Source organism: Vulpes lagopus, chromosome 3 (assembly GCF_018345385.1).
Source record: "Vulpes lagopus strain Blue_001 chromosome 3, ASM1834538v1, whole genome shotgun sequence".
Lineage (NCBI taxonomy): Eukaryota > Metazoa > Chordata > Mammalia > Carnivora > Canidae > Vulpes > Vulpes lagopus.
In genome coordinates, this window is record NC_054826.1 from 158,961,954 (window position 1) to 158,984,917 (window position 22,964).

The window sequence follows — 22,964 nt, forward strand, 5'->3', positions numbered from 1 at the left end:
CTTTGGAAAACACTTTTTACAATACTTTACGGTCAGAAACATTTACAGTAGTTGGATCCACGAATGCATGTCGATTCAATTCAAGCCTTTAATGGCCTTGCAGCCTATCACTGGCTGGCCGATGAGGCCACTGGTAAATATAACTTTGGCTACAAACTCCTTTGCCACAATTTATAAAGATCATCAGGCAACAAATGAGCAGTTTCCCTTTTTCTTCTTTGGCTCTGCCCAGCCAACTAGTGAATATGGCACCACTCTGGATCTGTTCTCTAAGGAGAAGAAAAAGACATTAGTTGTGGCCTTCATTCTTTTTTTTTTTTTCTTAAATATTTAACTTTTCTGATATGGAGTAGGGTAAATTCTAATGACTTTAGAGATAAACCCCAACACCTTTGAAATATTTTGTCACTGAGATTTATCCCTCACTCACGGCATCCAGGGCAGGTTTTACTAGTCAGGCAGGCTCTTTTGCAAGTTATGTTACATCGACTAAGGCTCCTTCCATCTTGAGACTCCCCAGCTCTCTGCTTCTGTCTCTCAGGTCATACTGGAAGGTCTTCTCCATTCAAGTTAGCTGGGAGGAGACTGCAGGGCAGACCTTACTTGGAAGCTTTTTATGGTAGTTTTTTTTTTTTTTTTCTTTTATAGGCCTGGACGTTTACACATGATTTCCACCAATATTCCACAGATTAAAACTAGGTCCTATGACCTATGACCAAAGGCAACTGGGAAATTTTTTTTAAATTTCATATATTTTGAGAGAGAGAGGGAGAGAGAGAGAGAGAGAATGAGCGGGCAGGAAAGGGAGAAGCAGACTCCCCTCTGAGCAGAGACCCCAATGCAGGGCTCCATCCCAGGACCCTGGGATCATGACCTGAGCTGAAGGCAGACGCTTAACCGACTGAGCCACCCAGATGTCCTGGGGAATATTGTTAAGTTATCATTCTGGGAGGAGAAAAACAGGCAATCTCTGTCACAACAGTCAACACAGATTAAACAGACACGGTATTCATAAGTTAGATATGGATTCCCGGGAAACATGACAGACTTATGTTAACAGGACTTAAAACTTTTGCTTAGACTACACACAGATATATATTTTATCTATTAGCTAGTCACTTTTTTTCACAAACTGCCAGCCACTGGGTAATGGAAAAAGAAAAGAAACTAGATTTTAGCTTAATCTCATGCTACAATACCACAGAAGCCTTCTTATCTCACGTCCTTATTATCAGTATTTGGTTGGTTACTTGAGAAAGCTTAGCAAGGCAGCCAATCATAAAAATAGATTCATAAATACAGTAAGGATTTTCACTTAAAACATGTAAATGTACATTGTTTTGCCAAACTCATAATACAAATCCAGACTTTCATCTGTGTGGGGATGTATTGATTAAAGTGAACCTTAACGTAAACTACCTCCATATCCGTTTCCTTTAATTTTCAGTTTCGATTTTCTTTTTCTTTTTTTAAAGATTTTATTTATTTATTTGAGAGAGAGAGCGCACGTGTGTGCACAAGTGGGGAGATGGGCAGAGGGAGAGGGAGAAGCAAACTACTGTTTGGATAATAATAAGTGGTGGGATAAATGTAGTGACTGGGATAAATGTGATAGGCAGAATGAAGGGAAGGATTGAGAAATTGGGTAAATCTAATAGATGATCAGTAAATTCATTTATCTTAAAGATTTTATTTATTCATGAGAGACACAGAGAGAGGCAGAGACATAGGCAGAGGGAGAAGCAGGCTCCATGTGGGGAGCCCAGTGCGGACTGGATCCCAGGACCCTGGGATCATGACCTGAGCAGAAGGCAGACAATCACTGAGCCACCCAGGTGCCCAAATTTTAAACATTTCCTTTGCTTCTAAGATAGTTTTGTTAGATGTGTTTTACTTTGCTATTTTTTAATACTTTATATACGTGTACGAATACAGAATACCAATCATTTACTTTTCTTTTCAATCAGAATTTTTCCTTTGAAAAGCATCCGTGTTAATGCATGGTACCATTGTTCATTCATTTTTATTTTATTTTTTTTGTTGTTTTTTTTTAATTTTTTATTTATTTATGATAGTCACAGAGAGATAGAGAGAGAGGCAGAGACACAGGCAGAGGGAGAAGCAGGCTCCATGCACCGGGAGCCCGACGTGGGATTCGATCCCGGGTCTCCAGGATCGCGCCCTGGGCCAAAGGCAGGCGCCAAACCGCTGCGCCACCCAGGGATCCCTGTTCATTCATTTTTAAAATTGAGATAGAGTGGACACATAACATTGTGTACAGTTAAGATGCACAACATTTTGATTTCTTGCATTTCGCATATATCATGTTTCCACATTAAATAGGTTTATTTCTAGGCTCTTGCTGTTCTCTTGGGCTATTTACCCCTAAGACAATACAAAACTGATAATTGCTGTAGCTTTATAAAAGTTTTTTTTTTTACTACCTTGTAGGGAAGCGTTCCCTAATTTCCCTTGATATTGATTTCTCTTATCCATGACCATGGTATGTTTCTCCATTTACTTACATATTTTAAAGACTTTCAATAAGAGTTTTTAATTTTACCCTCAAAAGTCTTTCATATCTTTTTAAAAAATGTATTAGTGGACAGTTTATATATTTCTTGATATTATAGAAGTATATTGAGTGTTTTGTTTCTAATTATATTTTGCTGCTGTGTAGAATGCTAAACACATTACTTTAATAACTCAGCAGGAACTTTTGAGCATATATATATTAAAATATAATTGTCAAAATTTGACAATTCTGTCTCTTGCTTTGTTGAAATTGATCAAATGCTTTTACTATAGATTGAGATGACCATAAAATGTTTCCTCTTCAATCTGTTAATATAGTGAATGACATTCATTGGCTTCTCAATGTTAAGCCAATCTTGACTTTATGGAATAAATACAACGTGGTCATGAAAGTGTTCTCTAACTATGTCTGGATTTGGTTGGCTAAATAGCACTTCTCCTTTGTGTTGATAAGAGACACTGGGCTGTAATCATTGTCAGATCTATCCACATTGTGTCAGCCTCAAGGAATACAAAAGGAAATGTATATCTTTCTCTACTCTGGGAATAGTTTGTGTAAGATTAGAGTAATTTATCTCTTGAATATTTGATAGAACGTCAGTAAAAACCAACAGAAATAAATTCTGGTTTGGTTTCATGAATGGTTATGTGACTTCAGTTTTCTTATTTATTTGTGGATCAACTTTGGGAAGTTAGAGTTGTTTAGGAATTTGCCTATCTCGTCTCAGTTTCCAGGATTTTTTTGGCATGAAGTTGACCTTAATATGTTTTTTTTTATTTCTTCGTCTCCACTCCATGTGTAGTAAGGCCACCTGTTGCCTTCTTAGAATACTCATTTGTGACCTTTTATCTCTGATTATTCTTCCCATTGTTTTGTTTGTTTTGAAGTAATATCTTTCTTAAAGAACCAACATTTGATTTGTTCTGCTCTTTAGAGTAGCTTTTCCCTTCTCCACTTCATTGATTTCTACTTTTATCACTGTTGTTTCCCTCGTCCAGTATGTTAAGGCTTCCTGGTTATTTTTTGTCTAACTAAATAGGTTGAATACTTAATTCACTAATTTCCAGCTGTTTTTACTTTTTTAAAAAAGATTTGTTTATTTATTATTTTAGATTGGGGGAGGGGCAACAGAAAGGGAGAGGGAGAACCTTAAATAGGCTTCATGCTCAGTGTGGAGTCTGATGCAGGGCTCGACTTCATGAAGTTCATGGATGCTTAATGAACTGAACCACCTACATGCCCCACCAGCTGTTCTTACTTTCTAATGTAAGCATTTCAGGCTATAAATTCTCCTCTAAGTAATTCATTAGCTGCATACCAGAAGTTCTGACAGATACTCCTTCAACTACTGTTCAGTTACAAATGTTTCCTAATTTCCATTGTGACTTTTTTTCCACCAGGAGTTTCTTTTTTTGAAATTGATTTTAAACTTCCAAACACTTAGGGTTTTTAAGTTCTTCTGTTATTAATTTCTAACTATATGCATTGTGATCAGAAAATAAACTCTGCTTAGCACTAATCCTTTGAAAATTTATTGAGATTCTCTTTATGGCCTCATCATTACTTTTTATGAAATGCCATGCGTACTGGAGGAGAATGTGTGTTCTGGAGTTTTGGGATACAATGTTCCTACTAGTCCTAAATAATTCATGTGCTGTTTAAATTTCATCTATGCTTCCTTAATTCTGGCTGCTTATTCTATCAATTATCAAGAACCTATGTTAAGGACCACATTTTGATAGTGGATCATCAATATCCAGTTTTAGAGTAATGATGGACTTTCAAATAAGCTCTTGAGTAAGAAGATGTATATATGAGGCTGGAGTTCAGAGAAATCCAGGGTGGAAATGCATAGCTAGAAATCTTTGCATGGAGATGATCTTTTGGGGCAGAGATTAGATGAAATCACACAAAGAATGAAAATAAGAAAGAAGATTAGAAATCTGAGGATAAAAAAAAAAAGAAATCTGAGGATAGAGCCATGGGGTACTCTAGTGTTTATAGACTGTGAAGATGGGGAGGAACAGACAGATTGACTAAAAAAAAAAAAAGCTAGTGAGTAAGAAATAAACCCAAAGAGAGTAATATGCTGAAAGCCAAGTGAAGGATTTTTTTTCAAGGAGTGTGGGCTGAATGTTTCCAATGTTGCTAAATGGCCAACTAAGATGAGGACTAAGAATTGAACAGACCCAAAGGATCTTGTAGCATATATCTCAGTTGATGGGAGCAAAGTCTATGCATAGTGGTGCCAGGGAGGAGCTAATACTAGCTGCCAGTGCTCAGGATGCTGGGTCCTGTCTTTGCCATCAAGGAACTAAAGGGAAGGGGAGTCTGATAAGAGCACTCAGGCTCTTGCTCTCTGTCAATTATCCACCTTTACTCTGACGGAGCTGCCCAACTGTGGTTTGCACAAATCTATGAGGTAGCTTTCTTCAGGTGCCTGTAAAGAGAGTAAGACAAGAGTCCTTGTGCCCTCAGAGCTCTGGTTCATAATCCAAAGCCCTTCTTCACCCTCATGGTAGAGCTTACACACAACGCTGTCACTGCCAGCCCTTCTCCTTTCTCTGGTGGACTCCTGCCCACATTTCCTTGCAAGCCAGAAGGAATAGGACTTTTTTCCTTGCCTCCATTGTATTCTTTTACTCCTTTTCCAGTCTCAGTGGTAAATAATAATAATAATAATAATTAAATAAATAAAATAAAAAAGGTATTCCCTATACTGGTAAAGAAATATGTGGTGAACTAGGAGCTGAAGAAGTTTGTGAAGTATTTGATGTTTGATAATTAATAATCCATCATGTTTGGCCTGTAAGAAAGGTGAATTTCTTATCTCACTCTTTCCTCCTATATACTCTCTCTCTCTCTCTCTCTCTCTCTCTCTATCTCTGCCTCTCACCCACACACACAAACACACAGACACAAACTAGTTGTCTCTGATCTGGAGGAAGATGGCTGTAATAGATAGGCCTTCATAGGGAGATTAAAATTAATGGTTAAATGAAGAAGTCGTCTTATTGTAAGCTTTGGGAACATCAGCATGATGAAACCTTAGTTCTAAACATCAAGACTGTCATTAGAAGGGTAGAGGACTTCGAATAACTCGATCAGTACAAGGTGGGATGAGGGATATACTGCTCTGAGACCTGGGTCAGAGAGGCCTTTTCTCTGTCTGCTGCACTTTGGTAGGAACCCAACTCTGGCCCTTCTCTGTCCATGCCCCCTTATGGGGGTAGAGTGCCAGGGGCCAAGCAACAGACCCACTAGGAATCTGCATCCCCTCCAACCCCTACTCTAGGTCATATTTCTGGTACCAATAATTCATGGCTCAAGTCCATCACTAAGGCGTATGCACAATTCTTCTTGAAACTTGTTCTCCCAAGAGTGGACCACACCTCAAGTGAACATTCCTCTAGGCCCTCGATGGGCCAGTGGGTGGTTGTGTGTGGGTGGGTGGGGAGCTGTAACAGAGCTCGGCAAGTGGACAGAAGTGTCCAGATATACTTGAACATCTTACAGTGTGGGATGGAATCGGAAGTGGAAAGAATGGGCAGTGGATTTCCCCAAACCACCAGATTTCAGCCTGAAACTTGGGAAGATTCCACAAACTTTTAGACTCGAAACTGATCTTCCAGGTTGTTAGGAAGATGTATTTGTCAGGGGAGAAAGATAGAACAGTTTTCATTTAATATTTTGTTAGATTGATTTATAAACTGTAAATATCTAAGCATATTGGATGTCTTGCTCTGGATCCTAGAGATGCTAGGGATAGAATGTAGGGAGCAGAACATATTAAGGTTGGTGTGGGTATAAAACAAGGTCATAAAATAACACATGTACATGTAAAATAGTCATAAAAATGCTTTAGGCGTCCCTTTGAGTATGACACAGTGTCTTGCTACAGCCCTTCCCAGCCCAGCATCCTAGCAATACCCTCATTGACAAATCCCCCATCAGGGTGAGTTCCTCATTCCCCTACAATTCCCCTCCTGGTAAAAAGTCACTTCCCTCGCCAGGATGTGTGCCTCTCCACCTGCCTGTATTTCTCCTGTCCTCTTATTGAGCTGAACTGTGCCATCTTATCAGCTCCCTTGTGCTCTGCGTAAGTAAAACTCTACTTGTCTTTCCAGCCCCAACACAAAGCCCAACCATGGTGATTTCTAATCATCCATTTATGGTTCTGTGGCTCCCAGTGGCTTCTGAGCCCCTGAGGTCATGGAAAATACCTGATCCATCCCTGTTTCTCTAAGCCTCGGCCAGAATCCTACCCGTGCAAGGCAGTCACTGAATGTCTTTAGGATAAATGAATAAATTCCTGGAGCCTTAGAGCATACGTATCTAGCGTGATGGGTTTAGTCCTGGATGATATACTGAATATATCAGCAGGAGGGCTGTTTCCCCCGCTCTATAGTTTTTCTTACCAACTGATTTAAAATTCTAAAAAGAATACTGTAGTTATCTTTCTATGAATCTTTCAGAGTAACTAGCATAGTTGTGAGATCACAGTTGGTTCCCGATAGTATCTCGTTAAGTTGATTAGAGAAACAAAGCTGTGCAGAAAATGATTTAGGATGAAAATGGAGACAGGTACTTCTAAAATGATAGTAAAGAATGACCTCTGTCTGCACATGTGTTTTGGTAAGGGAGAGAGGGGAAGGAGGGAAAAATTGGAGAAGATTAGAAATTATCTCTAGATCCTACAGTGAGAGTTTCATCTCTATTTTTTTTTTCTTCCCTATCATCGTCCTTATTTTTCGGATTCACAGTGATCTTTGAGGTGATCCCCCCCTTCACCACGCCCTTCCCTCTTCGTGCAGGCTGTCTTACTGCTTGACAGTTGCATATTTTTATCTAGGTGATACAACTTGCAAACATCTTTCTGAGCATCATTCTGTCTTGAAAAAATAATGCTAGCAGTTTTGACTTTGTATCATCCCCTAGAGCAATAATAGAGCTTTAAAACCCCTCCTACTAATTCACATCGGTCTCTGGAATACTTCTTTTTCTGAACATTAGCACAGCAGTGAATTAATTTCATCATGACTTTAATTAAGTTTTTTTAAAAAACCATAATCACAGATAATACAGTTAAGATGGCTAAAAAGAATCAGTATCAAGCCAAAAGCTACACTATGATTAGGCAATATATCAGGACAACACCTTTTCTCACAATTCAAGTCAAATAAAAATGAGGAATAGAGAGTGAGGTGGTTGCCGAGACAGGAAATCTTCTGTAGTCATGCCCCTTTTGCATTAGTGGGGAGGGCAGGGCTGCAAAGTGAGGCAAGCCAGAAACGGAATGAAAAGTAGATCTGATAAGTGAGAGCAAGCAATCGGATTTGCATGCATTTTTTTTTCTTTTTCAAATGGCTCATTTTTAATGGTTAAAAAAATAGTCCAAAATCATCATCTTTGTATACATTTCTCTTATCCTTCTTCTCTTGTCTAGTGAAGTAAATAAACATACACACACATACACATATAATTATGTCATACCAAACTTTTCATTTGCTTCCTTTTCTTTTCTTTTTTTTTTTTTAGCTTTTTAAACTTTTATTTTAATTCTAGTTAGTAAACATACAGTGTTAGTTTCAGGTGTACAATATAGTAGTTCAACAAATATCTTTGTTGATGCGTCACCATGCATCACCTGGTGCTCACTATGACGAGCACGCTCAGAAATACGGAACGCTTCGTGAATTTGCGTGTCATCCTCGCACAGGGGCCATGCTGATCTTCTCTATATCATTCCAATTTTAGCACATGTGCTGCTGAAGCGAGCACTGCGTGCGTTTTTTAAGAGAACTGGGGGCAAATTCCACTTACTTAAACCTTGGGCAACGAAAGTTCCCTGAACCTTGATTTCTTCATGTTTTATTAAATTATAGCGTGAAACCAGGACTAATGAGCAATATTTAATATGGCAGTAGATTTTAATAGGTTGCAGCAAAGAGGCTCAATCTTGAAAGAAGTGAAATAATGAAATATAAAGTTCTACTCCTATGACTTAAAGAAATTGCCCTATCATCAAACCCACAAATGCAGGAGTAATCACCACCCCCAGAATGGGATCAACAGAACTTGTAAAAGAAAAAAAAATACACCAGCCTTTAACTGTCACACACAGAAACTTTACAACGATATATGGATTAAGTCTTGGAGGACAAATTTAAATTCCCAGGAAAAGACTTTTGGCAACAGACAAATGAAACATTCTTACTACTCCAGAGGGCTATATAGGTAGAAATATTAGAGAAGAAGACTTTAGGTCATTGGAAGACATGTCTAGCCACCAGAACAGACAAGAATGAAATAGGCTGTTTCTGAGGCTAAGTGAACCCATCATGCCTGGAAGTATTCAAGTGAAAACTGAACTGAAGGTTGTAGAGCATAATGGGTAATCACGAGTCCTGGAGACTGATTGCCTGGGTTGAAATCCCAGGCCTACCTCTTTTACAAGCTGTGTCTTTTTGTGCCTCAGTGTAAAACCAAATATGAAAGCACACCTGCCCCATATGGTTGTTGTGTGTATTAAATAATTAACACATGTAAAGCACATTAGTGCTATGTAAGCTTTAGACATTATTAATGATAGTATTTCTTGGAGGGATTCTTGCAGAGGAATTCATGCTTTGGATGGGTTCGGTGGGGTAATCAAAAAGGGATCTGCTTCCTCTGAGATCCTATGATCCTATGTTTCTATATTCCCTGACTTTAAGGGATTGAAATTGTCAATCAGTTGAGAGCACTGGCTGGAGCATCTTTGAAAAACAAAACAATAATGACAAAACCCATGTTTCTCTAAAAAAAAGATCTTGATCATCCTTTTGAAGATAAGAATGAATAACATGTTTGAACAATTCTTCATACTATCATTTTTATAACTCTCAAAAGAAAATAGCTCCCCTCAAGCCAGCACTTGAACCCCTAGGAGAAGCAGGGATAGACAGAAAGGAGAGGTGGATAGGAATCAAAATTAAATTTATCTCAGAAGATACCAGAAATGATCTTATAGTGTGATGTATACAGAATGAAAGATGACTGCTTTGGGCCGTGGCGAATACCTTCCCCTGCCCTGAAGAGTGAACTTCACTGGGGGTCACACCAGTGGCAGCCCTACTGGATGTCCACACCTTGAGGTAATGCAACAATTCCCTAACGCAAACGGCTTCTTCACTGTTCTCACCTACCCCAGTCCTCCCTGTCCCCAGTCCATTTGTGTGCTACTGTCTCAGTGTTCCTTCTAAAAGGCCAATTCACCCCTCCCTCCCACCTCACAGGGGCTTCCCATACGTCTAAGATACGTCATGTAAACTCTTTGTCTAATGACTCGTCATCAGCCAGTAAAATTCCAACTGTTTTCTAAACATGAGATTTGTTTACATGCAGCCACCTGAGCTCCACCCAGAGCTGCACCCCGAGATTAAGCAACTCAACCCAACCATCTATCCACATTTGGTCTGGCTGCCATAACAGAGGGGTGTTTTTTCATTGCATTTTAAATGGAATGATGTTTGGCAGCCCTCACGTCTACCTCCCTATCAACAGCAGCAGCAGCAAGCACTTCACAAAGCTCTGATTGAGGCAAATAGCCAACGACAGCCTAGCCCTTCTCTCTGGCACTGTGTCTTCCAGCTGCACCGGAGATATAACTCACGGTAGCAAACCTGAAACTGCGACTCTTGACAGATTAATTCCATAACAAAAATCAATCATGGCACTTGTTGCCGACATACATAATATTTTGAGTTTCCTGTCTAGCACCACCGAGAAGCAGACCTCCTTGACCTTGACCACATTAAATGAATGCACTCATACAGTAATGCAATCAACTGATCACCGCATGCGCCATCACCCCTGGTCTGTATAACAGTGATCAGCATTGAGCTCTTGTTTCCCGTGGTGCCTCCTAACCCAACCAAATTGCCATCCTTACTAGCAGAATGTCTCTTCTAGACAAAAATAGTAGTTGCAGCGACATCCTGAGAAGGTCTTATTTTTCAGCTGGTCACCTCAAGCAATATGTCAGCTGATTTGCCTGCTAGCTTTTCCCTGAGCAAATAAATATCAACCAGCCAAAGGGAGGAAAAAAAACAGCACACTTGAAATCCCACTTTGACCTCAGATAGAGTATCCTCCTATTCAGAAAAAACCCTTGTTCACTCCTAGGCCAAAGAGGCTAAACAGGAAAGGAAATATGAACAGGTGGCTGGGTGAGCACATCACTTATATAATGAGCAAACTGCAAGGGTTGGAGCCAGGGGGGTGCAGGGTTGATGGAATGGGGAGAAGAAAACTAATTTCTCCTTTTTAACATTAGAGGAGTTGAGGCACTAGATTACACCTGACCATGTGAAATGCATCTGGTGCAGAAGAACCATCTGGAAAAGGGCTATTGACAATTCCATCGAATTGCTCAACTTGGTACGGGTCAGGAGGCTGAAGACTTTGATGACTGATGTTACCAGAGAGCCCGAACTTCTAAGTTTGGCTCAAACTGGTTCAGCTGAGTGTGAATTTCCCAGAAACCAGGACCACTCTTGTTCATTTGTCCCATTTGGTTATTTGCAGATAAAACAAGTGATATTTGGGCTGCTGGGGAAAGAGACATGATGTGGCCACCATCCCCAGCAACCTTGCCTCATGTCTAACCAGAAACATCCCTGCATGAGTATTTCAAGTGTTCAAAGATGGACAGGGGACACACCTAGACTTAGATACCTGCATGCCAAATGGGGATATTTCATTTTCACAGCTCTCAATTCACCTTTTTATAAAGTGACCCTGGGGCAAAAGGGAAGAGCTAATTAAGCATTTCATTATCTGACTGATATAACAAAGCACAAAGTGACAGTGAAAAAAAAATCAGCATTGAGAAACATCTGTCCAACTCTAATGCCGAGAATGTCACAGCCTAGGACAGCATCTGCAGATGGAGGTTTTTAAAAATTGAAATAGAGGAATCTTCAAATAGCACGTTGTAGAAATACCTCCAGGGAATAAACTCCAGGTAAAGTTTGCTCTTCAAACCTGTACACAGAATTTACTGTTCTTAGAAATGATAGCGTATCTGTACGAAGGAAATCATGTTCAAGTTGGCAGTGATTTAATGAATACAAGAAAATTATACTAGAATTTACTGTGTATTGTCTCTTTCATGCTCAACGCTTTCCAAAGTGTCTTACTAACAAGCAATTAAAATGCCGAGAGACCAGGGATGGTGGGCAATGGTAAAATGTCTGCTCTTATCCCGGTAGCTTACAAATTGCCTAGAATATCTCCTTGGTTGCTGAGGAATGTTGACTGTGGATGTCACAGCTGTCCCTGCAATTGTTGGAACAGGCAGTGAGATCTGGGATTCTCACTAGTTAGTGGAATTTAAGAGAGAACTCCATTTGTAGCCTCTTCTATTAGTACTGTAGCAAACCAGTATGCATTTATCCTGAAAATGTGCTGCCTGACGTCATATGGCTCAAAAGTGCCTAAGCCAAAAAAAGTAAAAATAAAAACAAAAAAAACAAAAAAACAAAAAACCACTAATTATTTCCAATGTGAGATTAGTATATCACTAGTTTAGAAATACAGAAAATACAGGTAAGCAAAAAGAATAAAAACCATTTATAATCTGCCCCCAGGAATTGTTTGACTAGCACAACGCCTGTTATAGAGTCGCTGCTTCCGAAATATTTGTTAAATAAACATTTCCTCTTGGTCCTTTTTAATGCAAATATATACATTGTTTAAATAAAAATTGAATCATACCGTACCTGCTTTTCTGAAACCTGATTGTAAAAATTTTAGCATGAGATTGTAAATAGCTTTCCGAGTCATTAAATATTCTAGTAGTTTCCATGACTGCTTAGTATTACATTTTGGGACATATTTGGAGTAGAAATTAGACAACATTTAATAACAATATTCTCATTCTTGCATCCATTTAATACATATTTTTGGAGCGCTTACTACTTGCCAGCCTCTATTCTAGACATGCGAATGCATCAGGGAGCAAACAAAAACCCTTGCCTTCAAGGAACTTAAATTGTGGTTGAGGGAGACAGACTACCAAATTGAGCATAATAGCTAAATGTTTAAGATGGTAGACACCACGGAGGAGAAAAGAGCCGGCTAAATAGGATAGAGAGTATCAGTAAAATAGAGGAAGAGTAGTAATTTTAAAAGATGGAATTTAAGTCAAGTCTTGAAGAAGGAAAGGGATCTGATCACAGGACTATTTTGAGGAAAGTCGCTTCTGGTGGAGGAAAGAGCCAATGCAAAGGCCCCACAGTTGGAATATAATTGGCATGTTCGAGGCCCAGCGAGGTGGCTGGAGCAGGTACAGTGGAAGGAGAGTAGAGGACAGGGTTGGAGAAGCACAGAAAAGAACAAGAGTTTTGGCTTCTTCTCTAAGGGAAACTGGGAGCCCCTGGGGTGTTTTGAGCAGAGAAATGACACAATGTGACTTCTATTTTTACAGGCTCTGCCTGAGAGCTGTGTCAAGAATAGAACGTACGGGAAAATGTGTGAGAGGCTACTGCAGTGAAGTGAGCATCAGTGGTGGTGGCTCAGACCAGAATAGGACCGTGAAGGTGGTCAGAAGTTTACTTCCAGATGGATTTGGGAGGTACTGCCAATAGGATAACCTGATAGGTGGGGTGTGGTGTGCAAGAGAAAGAGAAGCGTGCAAAGTGACTCAAGGCGTTTGGCCGAGCAGCTCTGCATTAAGATGGGAAGGTTCTAGGTGGAGCAGACTTCAGGAGGCAGAGAAATGAAGGGGGAGAGCTACGCAGGCCGGATCGCACAGGTCATGGTCGAGACTGGATTTCATTTTAAGTGTGATGGGAAGAGGTCACATTATTTAATTCCCTCCCACTCGTCCCCTCAACAGGCAGCTACGGCCCTGCTGGCCTGCTCTTCCTCCAACACTCAAAGCATTCTCCCAGCTGGGCTCTGCACTTGCTGTTCCTTCTACCTGGAGCTCTCGGGCCCCGTATTTGGACAGGCCTCCCTTCCACACCTCACTCAGTCTCCACCCAAACATCGCTTTCCCCAGACACGTATGGTCGCCCTGTCACAAGCTGCTACTGTGCTGTTGGCCTTTCCAGAGCACTAATCACACGTGGCTTCATGCAATTCCTTACTACCTTTGTCCTCCCTCACATACGCAAGTTCCACGCAGACAGAGCTGTTGTCTCATTTTACTCACATATTCACCTCCAGCAGGTGCAATAATGTCTGGCACCTGGCAGATGCTTAGTAAGTATGTTTTACATACATGAATGGCTGAAAAATACTACTGTTAACACTATGAACACTTTAATGATTTTTGGCGTAGTGACTTTAAGGGTCTTGGGTTTGAGTTCTGTTGGCCTCAACAGGTGAGTAGGGAGGAGCTCCAGGATACACCCTTCTTTCCAGCATGTGTGTGCGTGTCCCCTGAAGATAGGCGAAGGACTTGGTTCAACGAGATCTCACTGTTTAGGATTTTAATGCAGCGGAAAAAGTTTGGTAGAAAATAAAATCAGATCTGTCCTCTGTTGTGGTGGACAGGACCCTGGATGTGCATCAGAAGGCCTGGATTCAGGTCTCCACCGTTTGTGTCCCTGCTGTGTGTTTTCTGCAAGTCACTGTATCTCTGTGGCTTTGGTCTCTAATTTTAAATTTGTGAGAAATAATACCTCATGTACTTCCATCACCTCATTGCTTGAGGGCCAAGTGAGATATTTGGGATAGTGCTAAACAAATGCGCATAAATATTTTCTCTGGATGAAAAGAAAGTGTTTGAAGTGAATCTAGGCGGGGTAGTGGTGGGGGGGAAGCAGAGTTCTGCTGCAGCATATGCACCATCTGGCTCTTGAAAATGTGTCCCTCAGGAAGAAAAATGAGACTGTTGTTGAGACTGCAGCAAAGAATCATTCCAAAAGTGATATTTTCCAACTCTAATAAGTCTGTGATCAAACAATCAGTTTCTGGGGTAAAGGCCACTACTTTCCACCAACTGACCTGGAAGCATGTACCATATATTTAATGTCAAGAGTGTGCAAGCCTAAGCAGTTCCTGCTGGTAAAGAATGGAAAATAAAATGTTGTGGCATAAGAGACAAGACACCCGCATCTAGCTGGGAACTGGAAGAGAAACGTGCCTCCAAAGACCTCCAGATGCGCTGCCTGGCAAATGCCAGCCTCTCCCTGGAGTGACCAGAGGTGGTATTTGAAATGCAGCATCTGTGTACAGCATCGTTGCAAGAGAAGAGGAGCTGCCTGAGGGATGTGCAAGCCGGGAGCGGCGGGGGAGTCGGCATAGCTCCGAACTCTCGTCTGTTCCCTCCTCCTCCTGGCAGCATTTTCGTCCTTCTCCTTTTACCTGCTCCCATTCCCTCTTCACCATCACCTTCCTCAGCTCCCTCATGGTCTATGCCTGACTCCCTGGGGTCACCCTGAACCTGGAGCATTCTATGTGCAGTGGCCTACATAACTAAAATAGCCTTTTAGTGTCCTGGGTCCAAATATTTCTAGAGAAACTTTTTTTGGCCCAGCTCACCTAAACTCTTTGAGTCTGGCCGCATAAATCTTGGGTCCTTGGTCTCTTTAGTTTGGACTGCCCTTGAGAAAGATGCTCATCCCTGGACTACAGCTGTGTCAGGTGGTACAGAACATGGCTCTGCTCACTGGCGGAGACTGTGGGCTTGGACAGATTCCCTGAGAAAGGATTAGGTGGCCCAGACATTTTTAAGTGATACCTCGTTTAGGCAAGGGCCTGTGTGTGTGGGTTGCCCTCACAGTCTCTTCTAGAACCAACGTTTATTAAAAAAGCAAAAGGCTGTTACATGAAGAGACAGGTTCAATAGGTTACCAAATCTCCCACGTGAAATCTTTCTTCTTGTCAATCAATCTAAAATATTTTATGTCAGCCTTGTTAATTTTCAAGCCTGACAAACTGGTTTTTAATGTACCAAAAACGAGCCTGGACATTAAGTCCCATTAAGTTGTAAGAGTTTTGGGGCTATACACACTTTTGTCATAGTAGGCTTGGGCTGCCCACGCTGTGTAGCAGAACCAGGGATCCTACTGTGCTGTACCCTTCCTCTGATTCCATTCTCTAAGACACTCTTTCTGGTCTCTAGCAGGGAGAAATGGACATCACACTATGACCTTCTAGCTCCAGGAACATCCTTTTGGCTGTACCGACAACCAATGTTTGGCAAATATTCAATACAACTGAGGAAATGTTATAACCCCTTCACCTGCCAGATTGAAAATAGAAGCTTCATTGGACAGATGGAGAGGAGCTCAGGACCCTCTGCTCTGACCATCAATGCCCCTGACACCATCCTTCTATAAAAATGAATTTTCATGTCATCGTCATAGAGCTGGAAGCTGGAAATGCTCTCCTCTTGGCTCTTAGCTACCAATACTGCCTGAGTGTGCAACTGGTCCAGGACAATTTTGTGGCCTCTTGAGGAATTTTCTTAGAACAGTAGTGGGGCTTGGAACTCTACATCCCAGAATCTAAAGGGCGGTGAAGCACTAATGCCCCACCCCTTCCACATACCATTAACAGCCAGAGAATTATCTTTTGGAATTGTCTTGAAGTGGTGGCTTCTAGGGCTTTCTTGGTCATGTCCCTTTAACCAGCCTAGTTGTCATTTATTTAAAAAAAAAAAAAAAAGAATGAGGAGCCCTGGTTCTGCTCAATTAATGGGGCTGATTGTGTACACTTGCTATAACTCCCATTCATTCCCAGGTCTCCGCACTGGTTCAGGCAGGCATTCACACAGGTAGACTTCTAGCTGGCAGACTGCCTCTTTATGGTGGAGAGAGCCACCAATGAAAGATGGAGTTTCACACCTCACCCTGGCAGTCTGACTACCCCTACAAGGTGTCTTAGAAAGCCTGAAAGTAGAGCCTTTCAATAATGCTCTTTCTGACCAGGAAGTCCAGATGAGGATGAGAACGATGATGATGATGGTGATGATGATGATAACACCAATAAGCTCAATAAATACCTGGGAGTGTTAAGTGACTTGGCTAGAGTCACATATATAGTAATGGCCCCAGTTCTAGAGAGGTTTCCATGACCATTGAGGATAAACAGGCAGGCATTTGAGAGTTTTCCATGTGCACAGATGATTCGCTCTCCATCTATCCAGTCAGTTTCTTTTCTGACTTTTAAAAGGGGAATATTGACTTAGACTCTAGATATTTAGGGACTAAAAGGATCCTACCTCTCTCCATCTTGAGCCACTCTCTGTTTGTCTACAGTATGCGTTGGGGGATTTGGAAGAGAGATTCAAGGGCAGGAATTGCCCCTGTGGGCTGACCTAGGCCTGTATTTATTCTGCAGATAAGCCACTGGCCAAAGAAGGCACACATCTTTGCAGGAAGGGTGGCTTTGGGAGTTCTGATATTGGGTGGCCACGTAGAGTTGGGCAGTGTGGCACTGCAAAACGGGTCTGGCTTAAATAAAGCATGGAAGTGTTAAATCGCATACCCAGATCCTATGATTGGAAAGGGCCAAACTCCTGGCACAGTGCCTGAGGAACAATAGGCCGTCAGTAGATAGTTATTGAATGAGGGAAAGACAGAGTCCAAGCCCAACTTTCCATTCCAAAGGCAATGCAGTTTCCATTTGGACAGTCAGCTCCCATTTTCAATATCTTTCATTAATCTGGGAGAAAAAAAAAGGCATTCTTAATTTTACATGTTATCTCTGGAACAGAAATATGATGTTTTTGATAGTAAAGAATCACATCAGAGCAATGCATGTAGGAAGACGGTAGGAACTTAGTCATTCGGACCATCCTCCTTGTGGGCCTGGAATTTCCTTTGTGTTTAGCAGTGGAATACCAAATGAGTCTAAAATTAGTTTCCATGAATATTGGAAGAAAAGAATCCCACTTGAGATGATTGTTTGCCGTGAGTATGAAAGACAGACCAAGGCTCCAGTCTCCCCTGCTGAGTGGACCAGATGCGGATACACAATGACTCCAACCTGAGGGGACCTACGGTCCTGAGATTCATCAGGTGAGCTAATCCAGGCCTGCTTCGTGTTTTAAAGGCCGGTTAAAAATGATCGCTGTGGAATATCGCTGTAACACAAACCCATCATGGTTTGGAAGCCAGCATTTGGTTGAATAACCTACCCAAGGAGATTGTCTTAATCAAGTAGCGTAAGAGCTTGTCCACTCGTAAGGCAGACCCACAGTACGGGTGGAGACAGTGCTCGCTGAGCACTCCACTCAGTATTTAACAGGGAAGAAAAGGATTACTAAGATCTCTCTTGGATTTACAAATCTGAGAAATTTTCTCTCTCTCTCTCTCTCCCTCTCTCCGCAGCCCCTTCTTCCTCTTCCCCCTCTTCTTTTCTTTCTTGAGCTCCCAGGATCCATGAAATTTATCAACTCCACCAAATTTCTTACCCACTATAACTATGTTAGTAAAACACTCTGTAATGCAATTCTTGGTGCAAGAAATGGAGCTGTTGAGCCCAATTTGAACACTATAAAATACCACACACATGCACACGCAAACACACACACACCCCTGCCCGGATTGCTCTAGCAGTGATCTTTCTTCTTTTTTTTTTTTTGCCGTGAGTATGAAAGACAGACCAAGGTGTCACGGATCTTTCCTTTTTTTTTTTTTTTTTTTTTGACAGATCCTGCCACAGGTTTATTTGTACAAATAGCACAGGAGGACACCAGGCCCATGCAGACAGAAGCCCAGGGTTCATACCAGTCCTTTCGTCCTCACACTGGCAGGCAGAAGCCTCTACACTGGAGCCTTTGTGGGGGCCTGGGCACCTTTGGGAGCCTGCGCTGCAGGAGTAGAAGCAGGAGTAGAAGCAGGAGCCAGAGCCAGGGTCGCAGCTGCAGCCTGGGCCTTGGTTTGGTTTGAGCCTTGGCCTTGGCCTTTGGCCGGCAGAGCCTGAGACCTTTGGCAATGCGGGCACGAGCACCTTTCCCGAGCTTGGGGTGAGTGATGTAGGCAAGTCGATTGAGCTTGTGGCTGCCGCCCTTTGGGATCTTGGGCTTAACCTCCTTGGGCTTGACAAGGGCCTTGACAGCCTCAGCACACACAGTCATGGCCTTGGCATTGTTGGCCTGCATCTTCTTCATGCCCTTCTTGTTGTGCTTCTTGACAAAGCGCATGTTCCTCAGGAACTTGGGGTCTACCCCCGAGCGCCTCGGACCGGAAGAGAAAAAGAGAGAGGAAGCTGATCTTTCTTCTCATCAGTCGATCTCACTCAACAACAGGGTGAATTTTAATTATTTTTCTTATGAGCGCAAGCAAATGCTTTGCTGCCTACTTGTCTTCTGGCCTTTTGGGAACTGAGGTAGGAAAAATTAGCCAAAGAAATATGGAGGGGCCAGGGCAGAGGATGCCAGAAATATGACTGGAAACTGTTTTTGCATCCCTGACCAGAACTGACTTATCAAACCACGTTGGTATGCAAAAGGCCATCTCACCTCCAAGGTGACCTGTTTATCTTTGAGGGTAAGGGAAAGGCTCACTCTTGGTCCACTTCTGTCTATCATGTCTTCCTTTTGTTCTGGGATCACACAGCCAACAGTAGGCATCACGGAAGGGGGTCAGAAGCAAGAGATGCACCTTCCAGAGCAGGCCTGTATCCATGAAAGGCCTCATGACAGAGATCCAGAGGATTTTCAGCTTCTTGGGCCCCAGCATCTCCCTTCTTCAAAATAGAGAAATTGGTCATTGAAAATGTTCAATGACCTTCAAGGTCTTTCTAGTTCTGCACAAACTTACTGGACCTAAAGTATGATTTTAATTATATTTAATATAATATTATTATATTAGTGTCCATCACCAATGCTTCACCTCTGATTTTCCCTTGGGTGTATTTGTTGTCTTGAAGGTTCCCCCTCCCCCAAGTTTTAGTAACTTAAAATGGAATAAGGGTTGTCACATATCACTTTTGAATGGTGTCTCTGTCATACAAAGGCACTCTGTTCTCTCAGAGGAAGAAGATGCAAAATAATTCCTTAATTAGTTTAGAGGTTGTGAACAGGGTGAAGTCAGATAGAAGAAGAGAAGTGTCATAAGTTTTTTTTAATTTAAGCAGAAAAAAAACTTCTCAGAAAAGATTTATTTCACAAGATTACAACTTAGCAGTTTAGTAAGTTTTATAAAATGTAGACTCCGAAATGATGATTCAGGCAGTGTTTGGTAAGTGAATTTAGGGGCTGGGTGAAAACTAGACTCCCCTCAGAACCAGGCAGAAGTAGCCCCAGTAACCCTACAGCTTGCAGGCCGTGCGGTTCCCACCATATCCCACATTAATGGGTCACGTGGAAAAAAAAATGCCATCTTGGTTAAAGGCGATTACACAGTTCAAACTACAAATCTTGCAGCCCAGGGATCACCTTAAGTTCAGGGAATAGAATACTGCACTAGAAAACCTTACAAATCCGGAGAAAATTACCTTCAGTTGCATGAAAATCATGATGAATTTCAAGAAATACCATTCTTTTTTTTTTTTTTTTTTAAGAATTTCATGACTAACACCCTATTTAACCTTGAGATACTGATATTGCAGGAGCCAGGGTGGGGTCCAGCATTGGCCTATGTAATGATAAAGCTGCTTTGTTGGAGATAGATTTAGGTGAGGGCTATTATGTTATTATTATGATGAGGATATGATTGTTATTCTGATATGAAGATTGAAAAAAATATATATGTAGGTGGATAAGCAAATAAGGCTTTGTGTTTTGATCTGAGAGAGATTGAAAGACATTTTCTAAGGCAAAGAATTTTTTTTAGTCCCTTTTGTTTGAATGAATTGTTACCCTCCTACATTTTTGAAGGCCATTTTGGGGTGCTGATTATAAGTTTAAGAAAACTTTTTAGTGGCATGGTTTCTACTTGAGAAGACTGACTTCTGCAATCATCTCTTTTTCCCTTTGGTTTTTGCTTGTGAGACACATGTACAGCATTTCAGCTTAGGTTTTACAAACTTTAAAAATAAAGCCTTGTCTTGGAAATACAAGGAGGCATGCCACCTCCAGCTGGGAGCGAGCGGTTCTCTGGCCTTGCTCAGCATGGCAGTCTCAGTTTAGAACTCACGTTGGAGACAGTGTCAGGAGAGCTCTTGGGTAGTATGGAGACCATCAAATAAGGATTCAAAGCTGGAAATTACTGACTTGAGGCTGCGGCTTAGAGTTTTAGGCTGTTAATATCTCTAGCTGCTTAATCCTCCTCTTCTCCCTCCTGTAAATGAGCAACACAAGAACAGGCAATGCATCCACTACCCATGTGGAATTTCCTTTTTAATTTCCCAAGGTCCTTTGAAGACATCTTTTCTGTCCCATGCTAGCTCTTCTCGGGTCCTCAATAGCAGACTAAGGAAATTCGAAAGAAGATTTGAGGTGTTCAGGGTCACTTCCAGGGAGAGAAGATGTGCATATACAGCAGGGCAAGGAGACCCAAAACGAAAGAGTGTAGACCCAGGAGACAGTGTGTGTGGGGGTGGGGACCAATACCAAAGTTAAACAGAGACTGGCTTGAGGCACAAGGAAGTAGAACATGAGTCGTGAAAATGGAAGGAAACCTCTAACAGAATTCTCATATTTAGAGAAGGTCTCCAGATGTACGGGCCATGTGTTTGGTGGAAAATGCATTACGTCATCATTCTCCCCAGAACTGTTATGGGAAACATTTAGGGAGCTAAACACTCTTTTATGTAACTGCCATTTATGGAATCTTTTGTTGTTTTGGTGGTGGTAAAGTAAATCCAATAGAAAATCTGACATTTTAATCCTTCTTAAGGTATAACTCAATTCAGGGGCATTAATTACATTAACAGTGCCTTATAACCAACAGCACTGTCTACTTCTGAAACACTCATCATCCTAAACAGAATCTCTGTAACCTTTAGGTGATGAAGCACCATTCTCCCTCTCACCCCAGTCAGTCCCTGATAACGTTTAATCTATTGTCTGTTTGAATTAGTCTCTTCTAGATATTTCATATGTGAGATAATACAACACCCGTCCTTTCGTGTCTGGCTTATTTCATGCACCCTGATGTTTTCAAGGCCATCGATATGGTAACGTGTGTCAGAACTTCATTCTTTTTTGTGGCTGAATAATAGTCCGTTGAATGTATATACCACGTTTTGTTCATCCATTCATCTACAATGAACACCTGGGTTGTTTCCACCTCTCGGGTCTTGAGAATAGCACCACATTGACCTAGTCTTCTAAAACTTACAGTAGCCATTTGTTGAAGACTAGTTCTTCCCTGCAAGGTCAATTCTTTAAAGGATGGTTTTAAAACGTCTTTGCTGGGGAGAAGAATTTCCAGATCCACCCTGGATGCTTAGTATGGTGGGAATTACATTCTTGCTTTGAGTACCTGCCCAACAGACTCACTTCTGAACTGGTTCTTGTCCCACCAAGGTGACCCTGTGAAGGTTATGGGAGGAACAATCCTACCCTCTGGCCCTGAATGACCCTGGATGGTAAACAATGCTCAGCTTCAAGTCCCAAAGAGAGGTGAGATTCAAGAGGAGAATGAGGGACTGAATTAGCAGCTGAACGAGTTAACAGGGAGAGCTATGTGGTTTTAGAGCTAAGGATAATGAGTCAATCAAGGATTCATATAGGAGACAGACCCATTCTAAACACTTAAACAAGAAGGGATTTAAGATGTGGAGTTGGCTGCTTCCAAAATTGTCAGAAGGACTGGTGGAGTGGGCATGAAGAGGGCATGAGAAGGCTCTCAAAACCATTCTCCGCTGACCCTAAGAGAGTTACCATCTGAAACCAAGGCTGGAGGTGAGAATTCAAGAACACACCTTTGTGCCAGTGATCCCAGGGTTCTGGTACCTACATCATTGCCGTTGGTGCTGCTTCTGCCCCAGCCACCTCCATGGCGATTGCCTTGCAATCCCTATAAAGTTGGAAGAGGGACTCAGGATAATACCTGCAGAAATGCCTCACATTCTCCAGCCTTGCTTGCCAGCAGAAGCAAAAAGGCTATCTGTCTTAACTTTCACCTAAGTTCAGTTTGCTCTTATCTTGGGAGTCTTTGCCTTCCAACATGGTAGGATGAACTTGGATAACATCGCACTTTTCCCCCCCAATTAGTCTCACGGGCACCAAAGATAATTTAGGCTGAATCAAAGGTCATGCACTCCCCCGTGTGATTTTCTTTCTGTTTTGTCTAGGATCAAAATAGAGATAGATTGTCCAAGGCTCTTCACTGAAATCTGCAGTTTGTCAGGAAAGGAAATTGAAAATTAGAAAGAGATCTCATCACCTTGTAAATATTTTTTTTTTTAATTACAAACTTATAGATGGTGATGAAACAGCATTTCCGTATCAGTGATTTTAAGATGAGTGCCTGGGTCTGTGCAAACAGAGAAGAACTCTGTGACTTCAGAGAGAAGTCTCTTTTGGGGTGAAGGGTGG

General features: G+C 41.6%; 1 non-coding gene and 1 pseudogene across 1 annotated transcript; both read right to left on the reverse strand.

Moving 5' to 3' along the window:
• Nucleotides 1–8,210: 8,210 nt before the first annotated feature.
• On the reverse strand, nt 8,211–8,317 carry LOC121488444. Its single transcript, XR_005987073.1, has one exon. It is a non-coding gene; the product is annotated as a U6 spliceosomal RNA (small nuclear RNA).
• Nucleotides 8,318–18,163: 9,846 nt separating this feature from the next.
• On the reverse strand, nt 18,164–22,424 carry LOC121486389 (annotated as a pseudogene).
• Nucleotides 22,425–22,964: the final 540 nt, after the last annotated feature.